The 13,584-nt window shown below is 38.6% G+C and overlaps 1 pseudogene; it reads right to left on the bottom strand.

Annotated features, from left to right (window-relative positions):
* Positions 1-2,572: 2,572 nt before the first annotated feature.
* LOC129065027 (60S ribosomal protein L10a-like) lies at positions 2,573-3,282 on the bottom strand (annotated as a pseudogene).
* Positions 3,283-13,584: the final 10,302 nt, after the last annotated feature.

Genomic DNA, 13,584 nt, shown 5'->3' with positions numbered 1-13,584 from the left:
ACAGGGTCATGATCATCAATATCAATATTTTCCACCTCTACATTTTGTCCCACTGGAAGGTGTTCAGGGACAATAACACACATAGAACTGTCATCTCCTATGCTAACAATGCCTTCTTCTGGAACACTTCCTGAATGATTTGCTTGAGGCTCTCCTTGAGAAGGTGTCACTCTTTTTAGAAGTACCCTATTTTGCTGTGTATAATGTGCCCTCACGTTTTTGTGCAGAGTATACACAGGATTATTATACCCATGGTTTGTAATCATTATGCCCATGTATAATGTGCACCCTTATTTCCCCCTTAAAAATTTGGGCAAAAACTGTGCATTATACATGGCAAAATATGGGTATGTCTATGGTGGTTTGCTTGATTTTTCTTTTCATCATAGATTTGCTTGTAAGCAGATAATGCACCATTAAATTCTTTATTAATGAAAAACTTTAAATGTTGGAATCCATGTTTTTAAACATTTTAAAGAGTTTGTTGAAGTCTGCCAAAGTTTCTGCTAAACCCTTCACTGTGAATTATTTTGGAGGTTCCTCTTTTTCTTTTCCTGAAGTTTCCTTTTCTCTTGCCTCTTCTTCAGCTATGTATTCCTGTTCTAGTTCCAACAACTCATGAATCAATTCCTCAAAAACCACCTCTAGGAGCTCCTCAATGTCATTCTCATCCACACCTTAGTTAAATTTGTATTTCACCTCAACCATAGCTTTGTTGATTTTTGCAATGTCCTCATCCTTGGCAAATCCTTTGAAGGCATGGACAAATCTCTTAATTGTCTTCTTCCAGATGCCATTTATACACTCCTTGGTAACACTGCCTCAGACCCAAGCAAGGTTCTTGATACAGTCAGAGATGTTGTAATCCTTCCAGAATTGCATCAGTGTTTTCTCAGTGGTCTTCCTCAGTTGCAGCAATAGCTTGGGCAAAGGTCCTCCTCAGATAGGAGGCCTTAAAATATGCTTTTCTCCTTGATCTGCTGGTTGAATGAAAGAGGTAGTTTTGGAGAAACAAAAACCACTTTGATGTTGGGATGTAGATCACCAATAAAAGGAAGTTATCTGGGAGCATTATCAACAACAAACAAAATCTTGAAAGGTATGTTATTCTCCAAACAGTTCTTTTTTTTTTTTTTTTGCTGGCATAACAACTCAGGAAGACATCTTGGAAGAGGAGTGGAGTCATCAATGACTTGTTATTGCTCCTGCAGTACACTGGTAGCCTGTGCTTACTGATGTACTTGAAGGCCCTGGGTTCTCACTGTGCCAGATCACAAAAGGTTTCAATTTGTAGCTTGAATAATTGCCCCCAAGCAAGCCTGTTATCTTGTCCTTAAAAACCCTGAAGCCTAGTATTGATATGGCCTCCTTATGGATGAAAGTCCTTTCAGACATCTGTTTCCAGAATAGGGAGGTTTTATTCATAATAAACATTTGCTCTGGCAAATAATTCTTGTCCAAAATCAGCTCATCTAGAGTTTCCATAAAGTCTTTAGCTACCTTCATATCAGCACTCACAGACTCACCACTCATTTTCACATTATTTAATGAAGCATAATTCTTGAATTGTTTAAGCCACCCAGAACAGTAAATTCAACATCATAGTTGGGTCTAACCTTCTTTTCAACATCACAAACTTTTTTTTTTGGCTGTAATCATCATGATGCAGAGAGGGGTATGCCTCTGTGTCTGGTCTTCAATCTAGATCATTAGCAGTTTCTCCATGTCTGATATAAGTCCTTCTTTAATTTTTGTAAGTTTCATTGCCTTCAACAAAGATGCTTTAACAGTTTCACTGTTATTCAAGCTCATAGCTATGGTGGCATGGGACATGCTTAACTGTTGAGCAACAACCATCACTGATTTTCTACTTCATAGTTCTTAATCACTTTTAATTTTATTTGCAGATCAATAACTTGACATGGTCTCTTACTGGCAACATTAGTGGTGGATTTTGCATGCTTAGGGACTATGATGAAGAAAACAAAAGCGATTAAATCAAACACAGGAGAAAATGTTGCAATCAAGAAATGCAGTAAACATGAGATGTATGAGGCTGCTGCTGGTGTAAAATGGCATACTGTTTTACTTTTTAAAAAAAAACAAAGAGAATGAGTACATTTTAAAATAATTATTAAAGTATAGAATACTAAATACATAAACCAGTGACATAGTCATTTATCATACATCATTATTCAGTATTAGGTGCTGTACATAATTGTATTGCTATACTTTTATGTGACTATCAGCACAGTAGGTTTGTTCACACCAGTACCACCACAAACACATGAGTTACGTGTTGTGCTATAACATTACAATGGCAACATCACTAGGTGATAGGAATTTTTCAGCTTTATTATAATCTTACATGACCACCATCATATATGGGGCCCATCATCAAGAAAAAGTCATTATGTGGTGAATGTGTATTATGAAATGCAGGTCTACTTTATTTCTCTAATATAATAATTTTCTCATATGTGAATAAAAAGCAGTATTCTTCTTCACTTGAGAACATTCAAAGATTCTTTTCTTAAACAAATAGTAGCAGTATGGTTTATTACTCTGTGCCTTAGTACAGGCCCTGGGACTTGCCCACGGTGCTCTAGATGTATAAGGCCAGGAGATTTTGCCAGTTCTTTCGAGCAATGATATCAGGAAATTGACAGTTAAGTGGATGTTGTACACAAGCTCATCATCTGTCATCTTCATGTGGCCAACAGTCACCACCAGACACAGTACCTTCTTCATGTAGAACTTGATCATGGATTTCACTTCATTGACCTTGGCTACCATGTTCTTATTGTGGGTTGGCAAGGAAGGGAACTTGCCAGCCTCTTTCAAGCCTGGGCCCAGGATTCATGGGCTCTGCTTGGTCAGAGTCTCTGAAGCCAAAAAGACATCATACTTCTTGGCCAGCTTCTTGACCAGTTTTTTATTCTTGTTGAGTTTCTTCAGTGCCTCAATGTCCATGTGGCAAATATTCAAAGTCTTGTCCTCATGACAGTGCTGCTGGTCCCCCAGAACAAAGATGGAGAACTTGGGGTAGGGTGTGGACTTAAGCTTGACAGCACCCAAGGAGCACTTGTTCTTCTGAGGATCATAGTTCTTCAACATGATCTGCAGCTCTACCATCTCCCAAAACTTCTGGTCCTTGCACTGGTTCCTATGCAGGACTTCCTGCACCACCTCGTACAGCATGCTGCAGGAGACTTTACTGCTTATGATCCTTTGTGCCACAAAAACCAGAAAAGAGTCAAAGGTTATTTCTGGAGCTATCATTACAGGTTTATTCCTTATTTCCCCTGAGTTCCAGTACTTCTTGGAAAAGGGGTGAAAAAGGATAGGGAACACTGGAAAGCTATATATATATATATATATATATATATATCTCGATCCTAACCTTCCCAACCCAGAGCTTACAGACTAAAAACACAGGCAGATATTAATTAATCACACAGGCATATCTAAAGGTCCCATTTTGAAAAGCACTGGAAGAGAAAAACTTCCATGTGCTATTAGAGAATGTGAGGGCCCAATTTAGACTGGCAGACCAAGTAAGGCTTCTCAGGGGAAATGCTATGTAGTAGAAACCTGAAGAATCAATAGGAGTTAAGTAGGTGAAGAGAGAAGAAAAGGAAGAACATATTAAGTAAAGTGAACAGTGCCTTCAAAGTCCCCCTGACAGCAGAGACATGGGAAGCAGGAAGGACTGAAAGGTTAGTGTGGCCAAATGTAGAGAGTGTATGATTTGAGATGTAATTAGAGTTATAGTAGGGGACAAACCACGAAAGGCCATGTTAAGAAGTTTTTTTTTTCCCTAAAATCATGGGAAACCACTGAGGAGTTTAAAGCATTGGTAATCTAGTTAGTTTGGCTTTGAGTAAAGTCATTGACTTCGGTGAAGGTGGCAAGTGTGGATGCAGGAGGATATTGAGTTCAAATGAGAGACATTAGTGGCTTGGACTATGAAGATAGCAGTGGAGGTTAGTATGGCAGGAGAGAAGTGGGTGAATTCAGGATATGTTTATGGCCTGGAGCTCACAGGATTTGTTTATGGCTTGTATGTGGGAATGAAGATGTAGGATGTGTCAAAGAAATTTTCCCTGGATTTTACCTGGTGCAAATGAGTGGATGGTATTGTCATTCACTGAGATTAGGAGTACAGTAAAAGGATAGGCTATACTGTAATTTGGAGGGGAAAGTAATGATTTCTATACAAACATACACAGAACTGTGTATTGTTTTATGTTTAAGTTGGCGGAGAGTACTAACAGTAGAAGTCATATAAACTCTAAATACTTCTATCACTTGCTGCCATAGATCCTCATACATTTCTATAATTCTATCTAATATTTTCCATCTAAGCCATTCACTCAAGCAATTACCCTTAAATATACCCCGGGCAATTCTTGCTTTAATGCTCTAGCTCCTACTGCCTAGGGTGTTTTCTTGTCTCATCTGTAAAACACTTCCCAGAATCTTTAATACAGAGGGATCTTTCCATCTGAATTCTAATAGTATTTATTGTCTGAAACACTAATCTGATATTTATTGATCATAAACATGTCATTGTTAATTTACAAATGGTTTGAGTTGCAAAGTTCATTTGTATGTCAGTTCTGTGAAGTACATAATTCATTTTCTTATATAAAATCTTTTATAAACAAAATTATTGTCATTTTTGGTTGTCAAATGATCTTTAATTGAAATATTTTCCTTTGTAGTTCTTAGCTAGCTGGGCATTCTGCTGCACCACTGTTGATGTCATCTATGAGGTCATGAGGGTGGCGGTGATCAACATCGCAGCCCACAGACTGGGCAGTCCTGGGATCTCTGTAATGGTTCCAGAGAGTTCTCTGGCTAAAGATCAGTTCTGCATCTGTCAGGCAATGTTGACAATTTCATCAAAAGTGATATTTCCACTGTGCTTGATGTTTCTTTACTTCTTTCTTTCTCCTGGCAGTACTTGGAGGGCTTTGATGATCAGGGCAAAGATGAAAGTTACATCAATCTGGGCCTATGTGCTCCGAAAGGTCAGTTTCGCTGTAACCCTCAGACCTTTCCAATCACAGTTTGCTTTGGTGATATTATCACCAAACTTTTTTTTGGGACAGCCCTAGAGGGCCGATCTTGGGGGCCAGGGAAGACGTGGCACTAACTTCTTCACTGGAGCACCTCAGATATACAACTTTTTAAAAACATTTATTTATTTTTAGAGAGAGAGGAAGGGAAGGAGAAAGAGAGGGAGAGAAATGTCAATGTGAGAGAGAAACATTGATCGTCTCCCTTTCGCCCTCATAAGGCAATGAAACTGCAACCCAGGCATGTGCCCTGAGTGGGAATCAAACTGGAGACATTTAGCTTTGCAGGACCATGCCCAACAACCAAGGCACACCAGTCAGGACACAATTTTTATATCTTTGGGATCAAACTTCAGCGTCATAGTGGAGGCGGCTGGTGTTAGATAGATCTGGTTTCGGAACAACCAAAGAAAGTTGCATCTAGGCCTCTCCAAGCCAAAAGATGAAAACCAAAGGCCAAGATCATTATCTTGAAGAAATATCTGTTGATGTTTATAGTAGCATTATCCACAATAGTCAAGGTAAATGTCACTCAAAGGATAAATGGATAATGTTGTATATCTGTATCTCTATCTCTCTAAATAACACTATATATAATGTATATTATTATATATACTAGTGTATGTATGTATAGTGAAATATTATTCACCCATTAGAAAGAATAAAATCTTATCATTGTGACAACATGGATGGACCTAGAGGGTATTACACTAAGTGAAATAATTCAGACAGAGAAAGACAAAGGCTGCACAATATGACTTATATGTGGAATATGAAAAAATGATGAACTCATAGAAACAGAGAGGAGACTTGTGGTTGCCAGGGGTGAGGCTGGGACTAGAGAGAGGATGGTAAAAGATACAAACCAGTTATAAGAAATAAATTCTGAGGATCTAATGTACAGTATGGTGATGATAGTTGATAATACTATATTATATAATTGAAATTTGCTAAGAGAGTAGAACTTAAATGTTCTCATTTTTTTAATTCATTAACTTATTTTTCCAAATACATTTGTCTCTGCCTTCCCACCACCACTTTCCCCTGCCCCCGGCCGCCCTCTCCCTCCCTCAATTCTTCCCCACTTTGGCTTTGTCCATGAGTCCTTGCTATATGTTCCTTGACTTACCCCTTCCCTTCCTTTTCCCCAGTCCACCACTCCCTCCTTCCCTCTTGTCTCTGTTGGTTTCTTTTCCTTTTAGTGTTGCTGGTCTTATTTTCCTTGCATCTTTGTATTGTGGGTTAGGTTCCACTTATAGGTCAGATCATAGGGTATTTGTCTTTTGCCCCCTGGCTTATTTAACTTATCATAATGCTCTCTAGCTCCATCCCTGCTGTCGCAAAGTTTAGTAGTTCTTTTCTTCTTTCTGCTGCATAGTATTCCATTGTGTAAATGTACCATGGTTTTTTGATCCAATCATCTACTGATGGGCATTTAGGTGGCTTCCAAGACTTGGCTATTGTAAATTGTGCTGCTATGAATATTGGGGTGCATAGGTTCATTTGAATTGGCATTTTGGGATTCTTAAGGTATAGTCCCAGCAGTAGAATCACTGGGTCAAAAGGCAGTTCCATTTTCAACTTTTTGAGGAAATTCCACACTGCTTTCCACAATGGCTGCACCAGTCTACATTCCCATCAACAGTGGACTAGGGTTCCCTTTTCTCCACAGCCTCACCAGCACCTGTTGTTTCTTGATCTGTTTATGATGGCCATTCTGACCGGTGTGAGGTGGTACCTCATGGTGGTTTTGATCTGCATTTCTTTGATGGCTAGTGATGCCGAGGATTTTTTTCAAGTGTCTCTGGGCCCTCAGTATCTCTTCCTTGGAAAAGCATCTGCCCAGGTCCTTTGCCCATTTTTTGATTAGATCATTTGTCTTCATGGAGTGGAGTCGAGTGAGTTCTTTATATATTTTGGAGATCAAACCTCCATCTGATGTATCATCAGCAAAATATATTTTCCCATAGGGTTAGTTCCCTTTTCATTTTGCTGATGTTTCCTTTAGCCATGCTGAAGCTTCTTATTTTGATGAGGTCCCACTTGTTTTTCTTTCCTTTATGTCCCTTGCTTTAGGAGACATATCAGTGAAAAACTTCCTGCGTGGGATATCTGAAAGTTTCTTGCCAACGTTCTCCTCTAGGACTTTTATGGTGTTGTGACTTATATTTAAGTCTTTTATCCATGTTGAGCTTATTTTTGTGTATGGTGTCAGCTGATGATCCAATTTCAATTTTTTGCATGTAGCTGTCCAGCTCTCCCAACACCATTTGTTGAAGAGGCTATTATTGCTCCATTTTATGCTTCTTCCCCCTTTGTCAAATATTAGTTGCTCAAAAGCATCCAAAGAAACAAAGTGGGGAAAACACACAATAGAAGACCCTAAACTGACCAGTACCTGGGTGCACGCCGGCCAGGGGGGCCAGACGAGTATGCAAGGTCGCGAAGAAGCCCCCTGGGCTGGGGCAAGCATGCCCGAGACCCGGCAGGCAGGAGATCCTGCCGTGCCGGGGAGACACTCAAGGAGCCGGCGTGAGAGTGCAGAGCGATCCAAAGAGATAGTCCATCCCTGACGGAAGGGGTCATAGAGCTGCCCTAAGCAGGAGTCAGACACAGACAGTAGACTCCTGGAAGGCTCAAACAAATGACAAAAGGTCATATAGGATCAACAACTGACATCATCAGAGACAGGCCCAGAAAGAAAAGTAAAAGGATAAATAAATAAATAAATAAATAAATAAATATATAAATAAATAAAACGACTCACCTACTGCCATAGAAGTTTAATCCACAAAGTCAGGAAATATAGATGGCCCAACTGAGGCAGAAGCGAAAATAAATAAATAAATAAGTAAATTACTTAACAGACTCTCACAAAAATGGGAAGAAAAAGAAGTTCCCCCCAAATGAGTGGAAAAGGGGACTCCCCACAGAGAGAGCTAAATGAAATAGAGGAAAGGGAACTATCAGATATTGAATTCAAAACAATGGTACTAAGGAAACTCAATGAGCTCAGCCAGCTCAAAGAGAACTATGAGAAACTGCAGAGAAACTATCAGGACCTTACAACAAACTATATCAACCTGAAAAAAAAACATAGAAACTATCAAGAAGACACAAGAGGATATGGAGAATACCATTTCTGAATTGAAGAACACAGTAGAAGGAATCCAAAGCAGGCTGGATGAAGCCGAGGATTGAATCAGTGAGATGGAGGATAAGGTAGAAAAGAGTTCCCATAAAGAACAAGAAATGGAAAAAAGACTCAAAAGGAATGAAGAGGCATTTAGGGAAATGCAGGACAACCTGAAAAGCAATAATCTCCATATAATAAGGATACCAGAAGGAGAAGAGAAGCAAGGGATAGAGAACTTCCTCGAAAAAGTAACGATGGGGAATTTCTCTAATTTGAGGAGAGAAAGGCTCTCAAGGATCCAGGAGGCACAGAGGACCCCACTAAACAGGGACTCAAGGAGGTCCACTCCAAGACACATCATCATTAAAATAGCAACTATCAAAGACAAAGAGAGAATCCTCAAGGCAGCAAGGAAGAAGGAGAAAGTAACATACAAGGGGGCTCTGATATGCCTGGGAGCTGACTTCTCAACAGAAACACTACAAGCCAGCAGAGAATGGCAACAAATATACCAAGTCATGAAAAGCAAGGGCCTATGACTAAGGCTGCTCTACCAAGCAAGGTTCTCAATTACAATAGAAGGGGAAATAAGGAGTTTCCCAGACAAGAGAAGGCTAAAAGAATACATTTCTATCACACTAGAACTGCAAGACATGCTAAGGAGACTGGTTTAAGAAGATGAAGGAAATGATGAGAGAGAGAGGAACACAGGTACAAAGAGAAAAGATGAGTAAGTTTCAATAAGTAATATCTCTCAATGTGAATGGATGAAATGCCCTAATCAAAAGACACAGGGTAGCTGAATGGATAAGAAAACATGACCCACACATATGCTGCCCACAAGAGACCCACCTCAGAGCAAGAGACCTACACAGATTGAAAGTATAGGGATGGAAAAAAATATTCCAAGCAAATGGGCAAGAGTAAAAGGCCTGGGTTGCCATACTTGTATCAGACAAAGTAGACTTCAAAACAAAGGCCATAAAAAAAAAAACCCAGAGGGGCAATTTATAATACTTAAAGGAAGAATCTATCAAGAAGACATAAACATTGTAAACTTATATGTTCCCAATATAGGAGCCCCCAAGTATACAAGAATATTGTTGGACGACTTCAAAAATGATATAGACAGCAACACACTGATAGTAGGGGATTTCAACACCCCACTGTCAAAAATGGACAGATCTGCCAGTCAAAACATCAACAAACACATTGTGAAGCTGAATGACTCACTGAATCAAATGAAATTAACTGACATAGATAGAACCTTACATCTCAAAGAAGAAAAATACACATTCTTTTCAAATGTTCATGTAAGTTTTTCAAAGAAAGACCACATGATAGGACACAAAGCAAGCCTCAGCAAATTGAGGAAAATTGAAATGATACCAAACTTTTTCTCGGACCACAAGGCCTTGAAACTGGAAATCAACCTTAAAGAGAAACTTCAAAAACTTGCAAACTCATGGAGATTGAACAGTAGACTATTAAACAATAAATGGGTCAATAATGAGATAAGAGAAGAAATCACAAAATTTCTGGAAACAAATGAAAATGAACAGACAACAGTCCAAAACCTATGGGACACAGCAAAGGCAGTCCTGAGAGGGAAGTTCATAACAATACAGGCTTACCTAAAAAAGATAGAAACATTTCAAATAAAAGACCTAACACTACAACTTCAAGAACTGGACAAACAACAACAAATAAATCCCAGAGCAAGTAGAAGGAAGGAAATAGTCAAGATTAGAGCAGAACTGAATGACATAGAGATGAAAAGAACACTTGAAAGGATCAACCAATCCAGAAGCTGGTTCTTTGAAACTAACTAAAATCAACAAATCTTTAAGCAGAGTCATCAAGAAAAAAAGGGAGAGGACCCAAATTAATAATATCAGAAATGAAAGAGGAGAAGTAACAACTGATACCACAGAAATACAAAGGATTGTCAGAAACTACTATGAACAATTATATGCCAAGAAATTCGCAAATCTTGATGAAATGCACAATTTTTTAGAAAGGCATAATCTTCCAACACTGAAGGAGGAAGAACCAGAAAGCTTGAGCGGACCGATAACAGCTGGGTATATTTAAGCAGTAATCAAGAAACAACCAGCACACAAAAGCCCAGGGCTGGACGGTTTCACAGGAGAATTTTACAAAACATTTAAGGAAGAGCTAACCCCTGTCCTTCTCAGACTATTCCAAAAAATCCAAGGGGAGAGAAGACTCCCAGACTCTTTCTATGAGGCCCGCATCACCCGAATCCCAAAACCAGAAAAAGGCCCTACAAAGAACGAAAACTACAGGCCAATTTCGCTGATGAACATAGATGCTAGAATCCTCAACAAAATATTGGCAAACCGCATCTAGCAATACATTCAAAAGATTATCCACCACTATCAAGTGGGATTCATCCCAGGGATGCAGGGATGGTTCAATATATGCAAGTCAATAAAAGTAATACATCACATAAAAAAAGCACATGATCATCTCGATAGATGCAGAAAAAGCATTCGATAAGGTACAGCACCCACTTATGATCAAAACACTCAGAAAAATGGGAATAAATGGGGCATTCCTCATCATAATAAAGGCCATATATGAAAAACCTACAGCCAACATCATAATCAATGGGTAAAAAAAGCTTTCCCAATAAGATCAGGAACACTGCAAGGATGTCAGCTTTCACTGCTTCTTTTCAACATCATATTGGAAGTCCTAGTCACAGCAGTGAGACAAGAAAAAGAAAAAAAAGGCATCCAAATGGGAAAGGAGGAGGTAAAGCTCTCATTGTTTGCAGATGACATGATAGTGTACATAGAGAACCCTGTAGACTCTACCAAAAAACTTCTCAACCTAATAAGTGAATTTGGCAAAACTGCAGGATACAAAGTCAACTTTCAGAAATCAAAGGCATTTTTGTACACCAGCAATGAAATAGAAGAAGAAATCAGAAAAAAATTATCATTCAATATAGCAACAAGCAAAAAAAGTACCTAGGAATAAATTTAACCAAAGAGGTAAAAAGACCTGTATGCAGAAATCTATACAACTTTGAAGAAAAAAATTAAGGAAGACACAAATGGAAGCATATACTGTGCTCATGGATTGGAAGAATTAATATTATCAAAATGTCCTTACTGCCCAAAGCAATTTATAGATTCAAGGCAATCCTTATTAAGATACCAATGCCCCATTTCACAGATATAGAACAGACATTTCAAAAATTTATATGGAACCATAACGACTCTGAATAGCTGCAGCAATTTTGAGAAAGAAACACAAAGTAGGAGGGATCACAATACCGGGCATCAAACCTGCTGGGACTATACCCTAAGAATCCAAAAATGCCAATTCAAAAGAACCTATGTACCCCAATGTTCATAGCAGCACAGTTTACAATAGCCAAGTGTTGGAAGCCACCTAAATGCCCATCAGTAGATGACTGGATCAAGAAATTTTGGTACATTTACACATTGGAATACTATGCAGCAGAAAGCAAAAAAGAACTACTAAACTTCGCGACAGCATGGATGGAACTCGAGAGCATTATGCTAAGCTAAATAAGGCAGGAGGCAAAACACAAATACCAAATGATCTCACCTATAAGCAGAATCTAACCAGCAATACAAAGATGCAAGGAAAATAAGACCAGCAATACTGAAAGGAAGAGAAAGCAACAGAGAGAAGAGGGAAGGAGGGAGGTGTGGGTGGGAAAAGGACGGGAAGGGGCAAGTCAAGGAACATAGAGCAAGGACTCATGGACAAATCCAAAGGGGAAGGATTGAGGGAGGGAGAGGGGGAGAGCGCAAGGGAAAGTGGTCAGGGGAAGGCAGAGACAAATGTATTTTAAAAAATAAAGTAAAACAAAATGAATAGTTATTTTTAGAGAGGGTAAGAACGGGAGAAAGAGAGATAGAGAAGTATCAATGTGTGGTTGCATTTCCCTTGCCCCCTGCTCGGGATCTGGCCTGCAACCCAGGTATGTGTCCTATACTGGGAATCGAACCAGCAACCCTTTGGTTTGCATGCTGGCACTCAATCCACTGAGCCACACCAGCTAGGGTTTGCCTTTTTATGGTTGAATTCTAAAACTTCATTATGTGTTCTTCACACAAGTTCTTTCTTGGGTATATTATTTCTGAATGCTTTCTCCCATTGTGTAGGTTGTCTTTTCGCTTTATTGATGGTGTACTTTGATGTATGTAGACCATTTGGTTTTAAAGTGATTATTGACATAGATTATCTGTAATATTTGTAACTCTTTTGTATTTGTTTTACTTGTTCTTTGTTTCTCTTTTTAGTCAATGTGTTTCTTCAGTGTCATTTTATTGACCATTGAATAAAGTTAAAAATCCCTGGCAAAATACCCAATGTCCTTGACCTTGTGACCCCATTACTAATTTTTGGTAAATTTACATTTAAAAGAAAGTAGCATATTTCACCAGTCTCTTATTATAAATTCAATTTTTCTGCTTATGCCATTGTTCATGGTACTTCTAGAGCCCCCTTTCACCACAACATACAAAATAAACTGTCTCATTTTCTTGAAATAGTAACTAACCTTGAAGGCATTATCTGGTATATATTTAATGTATATTTATTTATACCAGGTCCATATGATAGCAGCTACCAAGTATTAAGAGTTTCCTACATGCCAGACTTAATGCTTACTATCTTGCATGCATTATATAATCTTTAGCTTATGCTCTCAAACACTACTTCTACTGCTGCATTTCAGAAAAGGTCTCTGAGTGCTTAATAGTTTATGGTTAAATAAGTCAAGGCATCATAAATTCAAAGTTAGAGTGATAGAAAAAATGTCAGGGGCATGTTAGCACATAAAAAACTTATCAATAAGTATTTGTTGAGTGAATGAATGAGGTTCTCTCAAGCACCATCTTCTCCATGAGGTCTTCCAAAACCACTCCAGGTCACAGGGCTCTATTACTTGTGCAGCTTTCCATAGAATTATGCCTGAGCTTACTAGTCCAGCAGCCACCTGTTTCTCCTTGAGAAAAATTTAGTCTTATTTCTGATTTTCATTTAGTTTTACCATATGTCTTTTTTTCCTTCTCCCTTCTACTTGAAATCAGTGGCTGTATCATGTGAACAGCAAGTATTAACATGTGTTGATAATTCTTTTTGTTGATTGGGGTTGGTATCGACATACATGAAATGAAGTTTGTTTGTTCATACATTGCATTTTGGGAAAACAGCTTGATGGATTGTCATTGCATTTTAGAAGTATATGTTTTAAATTTATTCAAAGTGTGTAGGTTGAGAGTAGGGGAGTGACATAATGTGATTTATGCTTGAAAATTTTTCCTCAAGAGTTCTGATTTCAGTAAGGATGGAATA

Source organism: Pteronotus mesoamericanus, unplaced genomic scaffold (genome assembly GCF_021234165.1).
Source record: "Pteronotus mesoamericanus isolate MK-2021 breed Mesoamerican mustached bat unplaced genomic scaffold, CSHL_Meso_final contig_173, whole genome shotgun sequence".
NCBI lineage: Eukaryota > Metazoa > Chordata > Mammalia > Chiroptera > Mormoopidae > Pteronotus > Pteronotus mesoamericanus.
This window is presented reverse-complemented; position numbering and strand designations above follow the sequence as displayed.